At 41.1% G+C, this 13,062-nt stretch overlaps 1 pseudogene; it reads right to left on the bottom strand.

The window, feature by feature from the left end:
- Positions 1 to 4,473: 4,473 nt before the first annotated feature.
- Positions 4,474 to 11,587, bottom strand: LOC140650209 (stromelysin-1-like; annotated as a pseudogene).
- Positions 11,588 to 13,062: the final 1,475 nt, after the last annotated feature.

The raw sequence follows: 13,062 nt of genomic DNA, 5'->3' as shown, positions 1-13,062 counted from the left end.
AGATGTAGAACTTGACCTGAAAGAGGCAGCAAGAAGAGATCAATGTCTCCACGCTGATCTACAAAATGAATCTGCATATGCCCTGGGGCTCTGGACCATTTGGGACATACTGGAATTGCTACAGGTTCACAGACTCCCAGATGGATGCATGGCCCCAATGCCTAAACGTCCTGTGAGACAGCTACCACTTGTGAATCTGCAAGGGCAGTTGTCTTGCTGGCAGAGAGCAAATGTGAATGGGCTGATTGGATACCAGCCAGATGGCAGTTCAGAGGCTGCCAGGGAATCATCTGGAAACAAAGTCTTCACCTTGGCAGCTTTTAACTGTTTTCTCTGGAATACCAATGGCAGCTGAGAAATGCGTCTTTGCAGTTCTGAGTTGACTTCAGCTCTTCTGAACCCAGAAATCTGATGCTTCTGTCACCAAGAAAGGGCTCCCCCCCCCCCCATTTCCTTAAACCCAAGCCAACATTTCACTAGGAACAACTTCCTGCAAACAGTAGTTAAATGGACTCATTTTAATTTTCTTCTTTTCTGCCAGGACGTATCAGTTACCTTTCTCTGTTTTACTTAGGCAGTAAACTCTCTGGAGTCTTTTAGTTCTGGGTGTCCAAATCATTACACAATAGCTTTTCGGTCACTACCACAGCCCTACCTATTGTAACGATACATACATAACCATGCCAAGAACAATATCAAAGGGCATTTGTCCCTTCCAGGCAGGGTGAGTGTGTGAAACCAAGAAACCAATACATGGTAAGAAAAAAACCATCCAAACCAAACTGTTTTTTCCTGGGGTAGATGGTGTCGGGCCTTCCATGTTGGACCTCCTGGATTGTGTCTGATGGACACACTATTGAGTCCTTGGCAAACAAAAGGCAAATAGATACCTTCAGATGTAGGCAAAATGTCCTCCAAGACAAGATGGTGAAAACCACAACAAATGACATAATTATAAATAAAACATTGAAGAAAACAAAGTAATTTGTGTGATCTGAATTCTAGAGGAGAGTCACATGATAAGCCTGTTCCTTGTGAAGAGACTTTTGTCTTAACCCAATTTTCCATGCAAGCAGGCTAGAAATTTGCTATAGCATGGAAAAATCTGATGTATTTAGAAGACTGAGAAAACCATAACTGAAATGCTTGGACTGAGTGTACTGCAAACAATGAATATATTCACTCAGAGTCCAAGTCTCAAACTGTATCTCAGAAGAGTACAGGATATTGAATATAGGTCAATGACCTTCAGTTCAAAAGCCTGCTTTCACTCAAATGATGAGGCTGACTTGTCAGTAATACCAGAGATTTTTCAAAATAATAATTGTGAAGGAAAAAAAAGACACCAACATCCAACACTAAAACAGCTAAAATATATTAAGATAGATAGTACTGGAGTCAGTTAAGCTCTACTTCTGCTACAGATCCAAGACTTCATATTCAACAATTGGTATGATCATCTGTGTGCACAGTTAGTGAAATAAGGAAGGAAAGAGTCCTGACTGATCAGAAATCATCAAAAACAAGGAAGAACTAATCAGATAAATATTTGGGAGCCAGAAAACTACAAAACAATCATGAAAGGTCTAGGACAAGCTAGCTTTGCTCTGAGAACTACAATCCCATCTGAAAGAGAATATTTCCAAAAAAAGTTGGAAAGATCAGAGCCAGAAGAGATTATCCCATTTAAAATAACACGGTCTAGTACAGTTAACCACAATGGCAGTGCTATGGAGGGCACAGATACTGTAGAGGAGGATCAGCAGTAGGAACAACTGAAGACAACCACTCAAACCTAGGATGGTTAGAATCTTCCTTAAGGAACTAAAAATCCATAAAGTGTGAGCCAAACCGTTCATGCATCTTTTTGACTTTTACTGTTATAGCTGAGACCATGGACTGACTAAGTCTTGCAGCTGTGAGACCACTCAAAAAGCCATACCAGAAATGTGAAGGAAAACCAGAATTAGAAAACAAGAACAGCATGAGGTGAATGATAAAGAACAAATAAACAGAACTGAAATATTTCCTACTAAATTCAATAGAAACATTCAAGTTAGAAGACTTGAACTGTCTTCCCTGACCTTGTCAATATCAGACACCAGTCAGAGCTACTCATTTCCTTTTCTGGAAGTGCTGTAATTAAAACTAATGATTTTGACTCTAGTTCTGCTGGGTCAACAAAGTCTTGTTTGCCACCTCCACAGCAGGGAGTGGCAGCAGCATTTGTCTTGCAAGACTGAGAGTGCCATAATATGTTTTGGACCTTGAACAGAATTCAGATAAAATTTGCTCAGTGTCTAGATCCACACTGGAGTGCCCTATTTGAGTAGTCCTGCTACTAGAGGTTTTAAAAATGCATCATAAAAAAGGTTCCTTAAAGTGTATTGAAATACCTAATTGCATTCATACAAGACAATCGTACGTATAAATACAATACAGTTGCCTTGTCCTGACAGGACCAGAGGCAATGGGCACAAACTGAAACACAGGAGGTTCCCTCTGAACATCAGGAAACACTTTTTTACTATTAGGGTGACAGAGCACTGACACAGGTTGCCCAGTGGGGTGGTGGAGTCTCCCTCTTTGGGTATGTGCAAAAGTAGTATCTCCAAAGGCCACTTAGAGCCTCGGCAACCCACTCTAGGTGGCCCTGCTTGAGCAGGGGGGTTGGACCAGATGACCTCCAGAGGTCCAACCAACCTCAATCATTCTGTGATTCTGTGATTCATGGAGAAGAGGAATTAAATAGTAGAACTATCTTTTCTCAGGGTTTTTTTTTAGGGAATTTGTCTCATAAGGGGGAGACAGTGGGTACTGGGCGAGATTTTTTTACATGCATAAAAAAAAGATACCTTCTCTAAGACCTTAGATCTTGCTAGCTGTCCATCTGAAAACTTATGGGCCCCTGTGGAACATTACCAAAAGTGATGCCTGACTTCAGTAGCAGGGAGATTATTCAGCAGTACTGAACTGGCAGCTGCTGCATGTCTGTCCCCCAGGTCCAGAGGGCCATGAGGCTGGCCACAGAGATCATCACAGACAGAAAACATGGAGCACTGGGACAAATATGAAAAGGACTAGTGGCCCTATCCCATTCCTCCCCTCTGGCTGATGAGGACTTCCATCCACCGGTGAAATATCGACATGGAAAGACAAACAGTGTGGATGACCTCAGCAGCTGGGCTCAGACATGCAGTCCTCCCAGTAGCTGCCCCCACACCACCTGTATCCCCAGTAACGTATGAGTCCCTGCAGCTTGCAGCCATGCTCCAGCTGCTGGTACTCAGACCTCTTAACCTACTCGGCAGCCAGTTCAGCTTGAAGTTCACCCAAACACATGTAGAAAGAGCTCACCCACACATAAGATATGATTTACTGAGAAGACAGGACCAAATGTGTAGGGCATGGCCAAAGAAGCACACTGACCTGCAGCCTGTTTTCATGCAACCAGCCCCCTTCATCCACTTATCCCTCTATTTTTCCAAACCTGTTCCACCTCAATCTACCTTGATCCTTCCATTTCCCTCCCTTTGGTCTTTCCCCTAATCAACCCATAATAAATTTTGCACATTCCCACAGTTCCCTTCAACTGTGACCTAATAAGTTTTATAAAATCCTGAAATGCTCTTCCCCTGGATACTGATCCCTGTCCCCCTGGCAGTGACCCTTCAGCCTGTGAGGTGATGGGGACCCTCTCCCATTGACACATGGTGATGGGTGTCCCCCAGCCCATGGGGGCTCCCCTGGGACAGCTGGAGAGGAGAGGAGCAGAGGCAGGTCAGGGATGACTGGGGCTCCCCTACAATGTGCCCCTCTGCTCCTGTGTTTGTGGAGATGAGCCTTTCATCGCATATGTATCAATGAATACCTTAGGGTAGGATTCATCACACTTAAGCTTACCTTTCTATAATCAGGTGTCTAACATAAACTGCTCAAACAGGTTGCCTCTCCAGTCAGTAATGAAAAGGAGCACTTCCATCCCTAGGCACCCACCTCAGGCTGGGAGGGATTGCTCTCTGGAGCTCCTGCCTGTCTCTCCGTAATTATGAGTGGTAGCTTTGATTAGCCTACTGGCTTAACTTTGAAATATCTAAAACGGGTTGAAAGCAATGCTAGCTCTAGGAACAGAAGTGCTCTTCCTCATGGAATCCTGGCTGGTAGGGCTCTGTGTAGTGTGATGTACAACATGAAGAGTGAAAAGAAGACAGTGGAAAAAATAAAACAAGACAATTTTGTATCAAGTAAAAACTGCATTGTTCTTTGGTAAGCTAGCAATCCTGATGCTAATTACATGCATATATGCACATCAGTATGTTAAATACTGTTCTGTTATTTTCAGAAACACAGATTGTGCAGGGTTTGCTGACTAATGCCGAAGTACTTGTACATTCCATATATTTATTTTAAAAAAAAGTGTTTCTAGTGCAATAACACTACATTCTTTCCAACACCATTACAGATTTCATTTTCTTAATATGGAAACCAGAAGTTTGTTTTTAGGAGGCATGTAACTCCCTTATCAGGGTCAAACTCAAATTTCTTTCTTCCACAGAAGAAATAAAAGGGATTAAAAAAAAGATGAATTATGATATTGGAGCTGTAAAGATTAGTATGCTTTAATAACATCCAGAAAGAGCTCAGAAAAACTTTGGTTACACTTACACTGCCAACAGCATGTGCTCCCAGGTGTAACCTCTGCAAAATGGTGCACAGCAGCATGGGGACACCTTCCATAGCAAACCAGCCATGCACACACTGCATAATATACTTAATGAATCCCATGAGGTGACCCTACAAAAAATTTATCCTGTGTATTAAAATTTATCCTGTGTATTATGTCAGAGGGCCAGGCTGTGATAGCCTTGCTCACAGCAGGTAGACCTTATGTTGTTGAGATGTCGCTGTCTTGAGTGGTGCTCTTCATGGTGTGAGGTGCACATCAACATAAACACAGATATATCAATCTGTCCCTTAGAGCTGGCCTTTTCAGCTGTGAAGCTGTCACCAAGGGTATATCAACACTATTTTTCAAGGGGGTAAAGTGAAGCACGGGAGTGTTACATGACTATTTCAGGGTCTTGTTGGTCATCCTGAGAGCTATGAGCAGCATTTAGAAGTGATTCTCTCTGTCCAAGCTCTCTCAGCCTTGTGACCCTGAGAATTTCACACAGATTTTATTAAGATCAGTTACTCACTTTCATGTTGAAAAACAGCATCGATCTTCCCATTAATTCCTGGAACTGCATCTCTTATCGGTATGGACTTCCTGTCCATAGACTGACTTCTTTTAATCATAACTGAGAAAAATGATAAACAACCTGGTGTCAATGAAAACTGCAAACAAGTCACCTCATTATCTTCTACCTACCAATAGGTAACTGAGTTCATTGAAGACTGTCAGTATCATTTAGGTAGCGTTGAGACAGACACAAAGTGCCATAAATCATTATTACTCTGTTAGCTGCACTGAAAGAATTGCTTCTGTTTACATCAGCTCAAGATATGTCTAAGAATACCTAATATTCGAACTATCATCATAAATCCGCTAAATATTTTTTCTAAGAGACTGTACCTAAAGGAGAGGTAGATAATCTTATCATCTCAAACATGAGTCAGATTTGTAAGATTATAAAAAGATTGCTTTCATGCTCCCTCTCTGTAAGAAAAGTTTATCAGGAAAAATCTGATTTTTTCTGAAGCTATAAATTATTTTAAGTCATTTTACTTAAGTTACTTATAGCAGGCTGTTACATTTTTAGTGAAGTGCAGTTTATCTATCAGTGCTGGAATAAGAAGGCTTCTGAAAGTATTTTACTTCTGATAACTTTGCTCAGTAAGAGATTTAATGATCAGAAAAACAGCTGAAGTCCTTCAAGTTATGAAAGTTTGAACAAAATGTGAAAGCCTGATCTTCTGCTTAAACTACAATTATGTGGCTGAATAGTTACTCCAGGATGATCTCTCTATGTACAAGGACTTGGCATTGTGGTGGCAGGAAAGAGAGAAGTTGTGTCATTCATGTGCAAAAGTTCATGTTATCTACTGCTTCTGCCACAGGGGCACCTCCTTCAGTTGTTAGAAATATATGTCCTGTAACACAAACCTGAGCAGTAGGGATTGTTTTGAAAAGAGGAAGTAATAACCATGCACAGCAGATAGATAACTCTTTGCAGTACATGGCATTTATCAGCAACTTTATGAAACTCTCTGTCAGTAACTGGAAAAAGGGTGGGATACTCCTTCTTACCCCACAGAAACATTTTTGATATTAATAGTGAGGTTCTGACTGATTTGCTGAGCTGACTTGTGGAGCTGTAGGATGGCTTTTTTCCCCAAGGCAGTTAAATGAAAATAAATAAACAAAAATGAAACAAAAAAAAAAAAGAAAAAAACAAACAAAAGAACTGTTAAATAATTAAATTAATTAAAAGGAAAGCTAAAAGAACTGTTTCAAATTTGAAAGCACACTTTCAAATATTTTTCCATAGCCAGTTGTGACACTGAAAAAGATTACCAAAGTTGTGACTAATGCATCCTAAATCATGACAGGATATTGATCATGTGATTATGTTTGCTCCTGTTTGGGAAAGTAGCACAGGAAATATTACCTCCCAAATTTGTCCGCTATGAAGTAATATGTTTTCCCCTCATTTCCACCATAAAAAGCAGCATCAGTTTTGGTAACATCCTTTGAAAAGCCCAGGGTGTAGACTTTTTGGGGGTATCCAGGAAGTATGGTCTCTCCTCCCACAACCCAGAATTTATTCCCTGTCAAGAAAAGTTGACGAAAACATGTTATCAGAATCTTCTTCTAGGAATGACCCAGTCCTTTTCATGAAAGCTAATCTTTTAATGGAAAAAAAGCAGAGAGAAAATAATGGTTACTTGAAAACTTTCTACATACTAGTTCTAGAGTCAAAAAATAAATGCAAGAACAGTTCTTCACACCACATTTTATGAAAACTGAAATGTCAGTCTTCCTTCATACTCATGTTAGTTTTCCACAAGCTAGGAAGAAGCATGTGTTATCATTTTAAAATTCAATAAATAATTTTCCAGAAAAAAAGGAAAATAATGACATTTATTTTGGCAGGAAAACTTTTCTATATTGACATTAAAAAATAAGATACGTGTTCCTTATCTTGGATAATATTTTTGTTATCTCTGTGATTGAAATACACTAATTTATTGGACTAAATTAAAGCTTGTGGAATCCTACAGAAAGAGCTTAAGCATTTTTTAAGCCAGGGTACTTGGAAAGACAACATAGGGAAATAAAAGGACAACATTTTACCTTTAAAAATGACAGTTTCATCTTTTTCAGGAATTTCATATGCAGCATCAACTCCAGGTGGCAGCCGTGGCCAGAAGGAAGATACAAAATTAAAATCGGCTGTTCTGACTGCAGGATGTTTGTGCCAAAAATGCCTTACGTAAATATAGAACAGGTTTTAAATAAAATCAGACGTTCACAGACACTAATGCATGAAACCACATCATGGCAACCAGGGCAGGATTTATCTGACTAAGCCCAGCCATGTACCCTGAGTTAGTCACCCTAAGCTCCCTGTAATGTCAATGGAAAGAAAGTTATTTCCATGGTGGAATTCGTCTCATGTCGATGCAGACACCTAAAATAGGTCAGATGAACTGGTTTATCAAAACAGTTATTATTTTCCCTTATGCAGAAAGAGAGCCTAGAGAGACCTGGCTCACATGGCTGGTATGGGGTAAGATTTTGGGGATTAAACCCCACCCTGGGGTTACCAATACTGGCTTAGAGAAATGGTTGGTGTGCGTGAGGATCTTCTGCAAAATAACACTTTACTGGCTTTGTGGACTTCAAACTCTCAGTCAAAACTCACTTCAATGTTGATTTTGGGGAGGGTCTGAACCAAGGGAAGCACAACCCTACCACATGAAAAGGAGGGGAATCAGATCTTTTACCCTTCTCCTCAAGACTTTGGGCTGTCATGCCCTGGAAAGGGACAGTTTGTCTGAGTTTAGCACTGAATCAATTAACTTTTCCTTTTATTATTATACTAAATCACCACTGCAGGGGCCCTTCAAGCAGGTATTGTGTCAGGACTGGTAAATCCTCAGCTCTCACAAAGCAAGGACAGCAATGAAAGTGCCAAGTACCCCAGGGCTGGTGGTGACTTTTGCCAAAGCTGAATTCTCCCAGATGCCAAATACTTGGGACTTGCTTACAGCCTAAAGTGAAAACAACCTGTGTTTTCAGAGGAGCCATCTTTACCCATCGTATTCAAAGCATGCCTTGTTTCTTACACTTCTCTCTTCTCATTTCTCCACCACCCTTTTTGTTTTTGCCTCCCAACTCTTATCCTGATTTCCTGTCTCTCCTTCCTGCCTAGAATGGCTGATACTCTGCGTAAAGTTATTTCTCCATGCTGTTGATGATAGCCAGCTATTTTACTTTCAAAAAGCTGACTTACTTGTCTTTAAAGAACATTATTTCTCCATGGAAAGTGATGACAGCATCAAAAGTTAAATTGGGGCCACAGGTGTTTGGCAGTGCAGGATCTTTTGACTCAGCTGGGTCTTTTATCTCAGTAGATTCCCTTTGGTCATTGTGTGTGTTAGAAGATGGTCCTAAAAGAAGCAGTTTATGGAAGAAATTAAAGTGAGAACTCATTCAGGTATATCCAGTACACAAAAATGTCACTTGAAAGGTATTCCAAAGTCTTTGAAATTATAAGCACTAATTGATTAATAATTGTGAATTACCATAGAGGTACTGAATGCCATTAATATCATCCTGATGAAGAGGCAATACTGAAGGGTCAAATTTCCTATAAACTGGGTACATCAGAGCATTGAGGTCTTTGGCATGGAGAAGTTCCAGTGAATGGCCAAACTCATGGGCAGCAACATACAACAGGTTTGTACCTGAAAACAACAAACAAAACACATAGTAGGAGAGCTGTGTCTTTTCATTTGTCCTGAAAACATGAAGGACGTAACGTAGGTCAGAAGCTTTCAGAACTTCTTGCCTAAGCAAGTGTAGCTGCTATGGGAAATTCAGCTGGAGCTGAAATTCTGGTCAGAAAGAAAAATAATGAAATCATTACAGTAGAGTACAAGGAAATAATCTGTAGATCCTGCAGAAGTCAGTGTGGGAGAAGGACCCTGGACCAGTGCAGGTGATGTAACTGTGCAGCAAGAGACAAGCAGGTTGGAGGAATGGAGAGAAGAGGGCTGCCAGGTCCCTCAGCTCCCTCCCAAATAAATCTCGACCCAGTCCATGGCAGAAGTTCAGCTGGGGAAGTTCAGACTTTTCAAACCAGAGGGCTCAGATGCTTTTTATAGCTATGGAAATGAGCTGCCCAATGCTCCTTCAAATCAGCCCCATTTTTAAGCACTTCTTAAGGAAGAGAGGAGACAGACACTGCACCCTTGATTTCATGTACAGCCTGCTTCGGGAGGGGCTTGGAGAACTTAATTTCCTACCCTCTGTGCTTTTGGTCCAGGTTTCATCCTCATCGAAGTGAGCATCTCCATCAAACTCCTTGCCAGTTGCACATGCATGAGCAACGGACCCTCCTGGGACATCAAAGGGGATGAAGTCATTGTGACCTGAGGAGCAAGTCCCATATACAGCTGACTGGGGGTTATGGAGGTAACAGATCTCAGCCATGCACAAAGCTCTCTGTTCTGATGATTTTGTAAACTTTCAAGTTCCCCTTCCAAACAGATTTGCCAAAAGCTCTATTTTTCACAGGAAAAACTTAGGAAAATTTGAACTGATGCATCAGGAGTGAAATCTTGGTTTCCTCAAGAAATGGGTGGACATTTACATCCTGCTGCTGCAAGGGAAGAGGAGGATGTGGATTAGGTTGAAATATATTTCCTTTTTTGCTCATAAGGTAAGATTTTCATAAAGTCTGTCACAGTAGCCATCAGGTGGTTACCTGAACCTGACTGGTAATTTAAGTGTTGATGGCAGAAGCAAGATCCTGGGAAGACTGTAAGCCCTTGAATGTAGTCTCCAGAAAAGGATTTAAGGACATAGAGGTTACGTGAGGTGCCTGCACACTCTGTGTAGCCCAGATGAGTGGATATGTTTGGGTGGAAACAGAGGAGCCACCTAGAAGAGTGCATGTGTGCATGACTGCTAATGAAAGAGGGAAGGCTGGTGGTAAGCCTACCCTGAGGGCAATGCCAAAACTATAAGCCTTGAGTCTGTCTAGAACTTATTTAGCTCACACAAAGCACATGTCTAATCACAGGAGTGTAACTAGAGCTACCCCCTCTATAATGCTTTGAGCCTGGGTATATCCCACAAGCCCTAAGCCTCTTGTGGTTTATGCACACATTGGGCATCATATACTAGGTATAGATCCAGTGAACTACAGGCAGCTCATTACATTTATTTTCTCCCTTCTTCTCTTCAGCTGCCTCTATACCCTCCCCCAAAGATTGTCAAGAACTGTAGCCATAGCACCTTGAGCAGGAACTGTATTTTTCTGTCTGCTTGTTCAACCTGACACTGAACTTTGCACATGCTATCTATGAGAAGAAATCATTAACATTTCAGGTCAACTGCTCCATATAGGCAGTAACTTGGCAATAACTCATAATGGTTGCGTAGAGTTTTACCTCTGGCTGCAAAGGAGATCATTATGTCTGCATCACCTCTGTCCTTCTTATGAATTTCAGTGGGGTCACACTGCTCCAAACAACACTTTCTTGATTGCTGCATTGACATCTGCTGGACGCAGTTCTGGTGTGCAGTTTAATATCCTTTAAAATGTAAGATATAAAACCAGCTGTGTTCTTACAACTTATGCTGTTTAACACACTGTCTTTACATTAAGAATTTCACTATAATTACCTGTATGTCAGAACTTGTTTTGCCCATTTTGGCTGTCCTGCAAAGGTGGAGAACCCAGCTACATCAGGGAATCCACAGCAACGTTTCTGTACTAGGTCTAAAGTGTCAGAATCCAGTTTCCCCATCACCTTCAGCCCAAAGAACTCCTGCATTTCTTTTATTTTTTGGGTAATTTGACTATTACTTTCCAAATGAAAGATTTCCCATCTTTCTTAAAGCCATAGTAATTTTCCAAGTACTTCTAATGAAAAAAAAAAGCATTTTAGGACAGTCAATGGTGTTTGCTTTTGAAGCTTGTAAAAAATTATACTAACTACAAAATCAAACATAGACTGACTCAGGTGTCTAATTATTTGTGCAATCAACACATAAGAGAATGCATCATCAGTTTTAATTGTTCTCTACAAAAATATAAACCAAGAATGAGTCAGGGTTAAAGAAGCCTTTGTCATCATGGTATAGAATGCAGCCTCCTCTATTTCGAGAAATACTCAATCACGTTATTCATTCTACTGGAATTTGCAGAACTAGCTCCTCAGCTACTATATAATACTTCCAGAGACTGCAATGGATGCTCAACAGTTGCTAAAGATCTCCTCCCCAGAGGTCTACCTTCCTCACCTGGATAAGCTGCATGCCGCCTTCTTTTGTCTGCCTTGTATCTGCAGGAAAAGCACTAGAAAGTGCTGCACATAACAACAGGAGAAATGGGAGGGTCTCCATTCTCATTTTCACTAGCCTTTAGAAAAGTCTTCTTTGTAGTCTGCCACACACCTGCTTCACCTTTATGTAGTACTCTTTTGCTTTATAAAGCTTTCCAATCCCTGACTCATTGATTCTCACAATTTCTAGTTAGTAACAGAACACATGCAAAACAATGGTTTTACCATAAAAAACATTAGTGCTGCCTTTCATCCGGTTCCACCCTTACACAGGTTTTGCAACATGGAAATATGATTAATGAGGAGATAATAGACCTGTAGTTCTTTTTAATAAGCTCATTAGCCTTTTAGTTATTAAAATGTAGTCTTACTCTCCAAAAACTTAAAGCGTGTCTCTTTAATGTTTTCCATTCAAAGTTTTTATTGATTTCAAATGGGTTGTTGAAGTACCTGAAGGGAAAAACATTCACAGAAGGTTACACAACTGTAGACTACAAGTAGAAAATTTGTTTTTAGGTTTTTTTGTAGTTGTTTGTATAGGAGCATGTACTTTTGGAGGCTATTATAGTGCCATCATCTTTCCCTTTGCTAGAGTCCTTCAAACTTAAATGTCAGTGCTGTAACTCCCTGTTTGATGAAGCAGTGCTTTGTTTATGCAGTTTTTCTTTGATACAGTTCTCACCTGGATGAAACTTCCTTCTGTCTGCAGGAAAACTTGGAAGTCCCACAAGGAAATGAAAACACTTTTCTCAGCATAGCTAAACTCATTATAAAAATTGAGCCAAGGTGTTTGCATGCCACTTTTATTCAGCAGTTTCCACTATTCTCAGAGAATTGGCCAACTACTTCATATTTCACAGTCTCCTTCTTTTATAGTTACCATAAGGTTTTAAAAAGCACTGAGGTTTTCTGGATTAAACTCTTTGACGGCTTTCCCAGTCAGAGGAGAAGGTCCTCTGTTCTCCATGTCTGCCATTGGTGGTAAGAACTGCTGAGACTCAGCATCAGGTCTATTCTAGCATTGGGTCCACTTTTCCTCCGCGCCCAATCACACCCTCCACACACTGCCACAAATGAGGACAAAGCAGAGGTGATGATGAAGGCCCTGGGAATCCTGAAGAGTGATGTCTACTGCCATTGGAGACAGCCTTGTGTATCTGAGACTTCTGCATGGAGCTGACACAGGATTTAGGCTACACCTGCAGCACTGCAGGGCATGTGGGATGTTGCATGTGCAGCGAAATAAACCCCCTTCCACAGAGCTGGCAGGATAATAGAACTGCAAGGATCCACGGAGCAAAGCATGCCTTGTGGCCATCCACAGCAGGAAATGGGGGACTGCTAGGTTTGGGCAGCTGAAACGGGGCCAGATCCAGGGCTGGTGGGACTCTGCAGGGGGTGTCTGGTCACTGAGGACTGAATTCCTACCCTGAGAGCAGACACCTAACCAAGGCATTCACTTTAGGGAGAGGCCCCCTCCTTGGTCCTGGAAGGAGATTGCTATGTTCTCCTTCTTTTAACCTTTAAAAGTGCCTGGATAAT

This window comes from Ciconia boyciana, chromosome 1 (assembly GCF_034638445.1).
Source record: "Ciconia boyciana chromosome 1, ASM3463844v1, whole genome shotgun sequence".
In the NCBI taxonomy this organism is placed as follows: domain Eukaryota; kingdom Metazoa; phylum Chordata; class Aves; order Ciconiiformes; family Ciconiidae; genus Ciconia; species Ciconia boyciana.
This window is presented reverse-complemented; position numbering and strand designations above follow the sequence as displayed.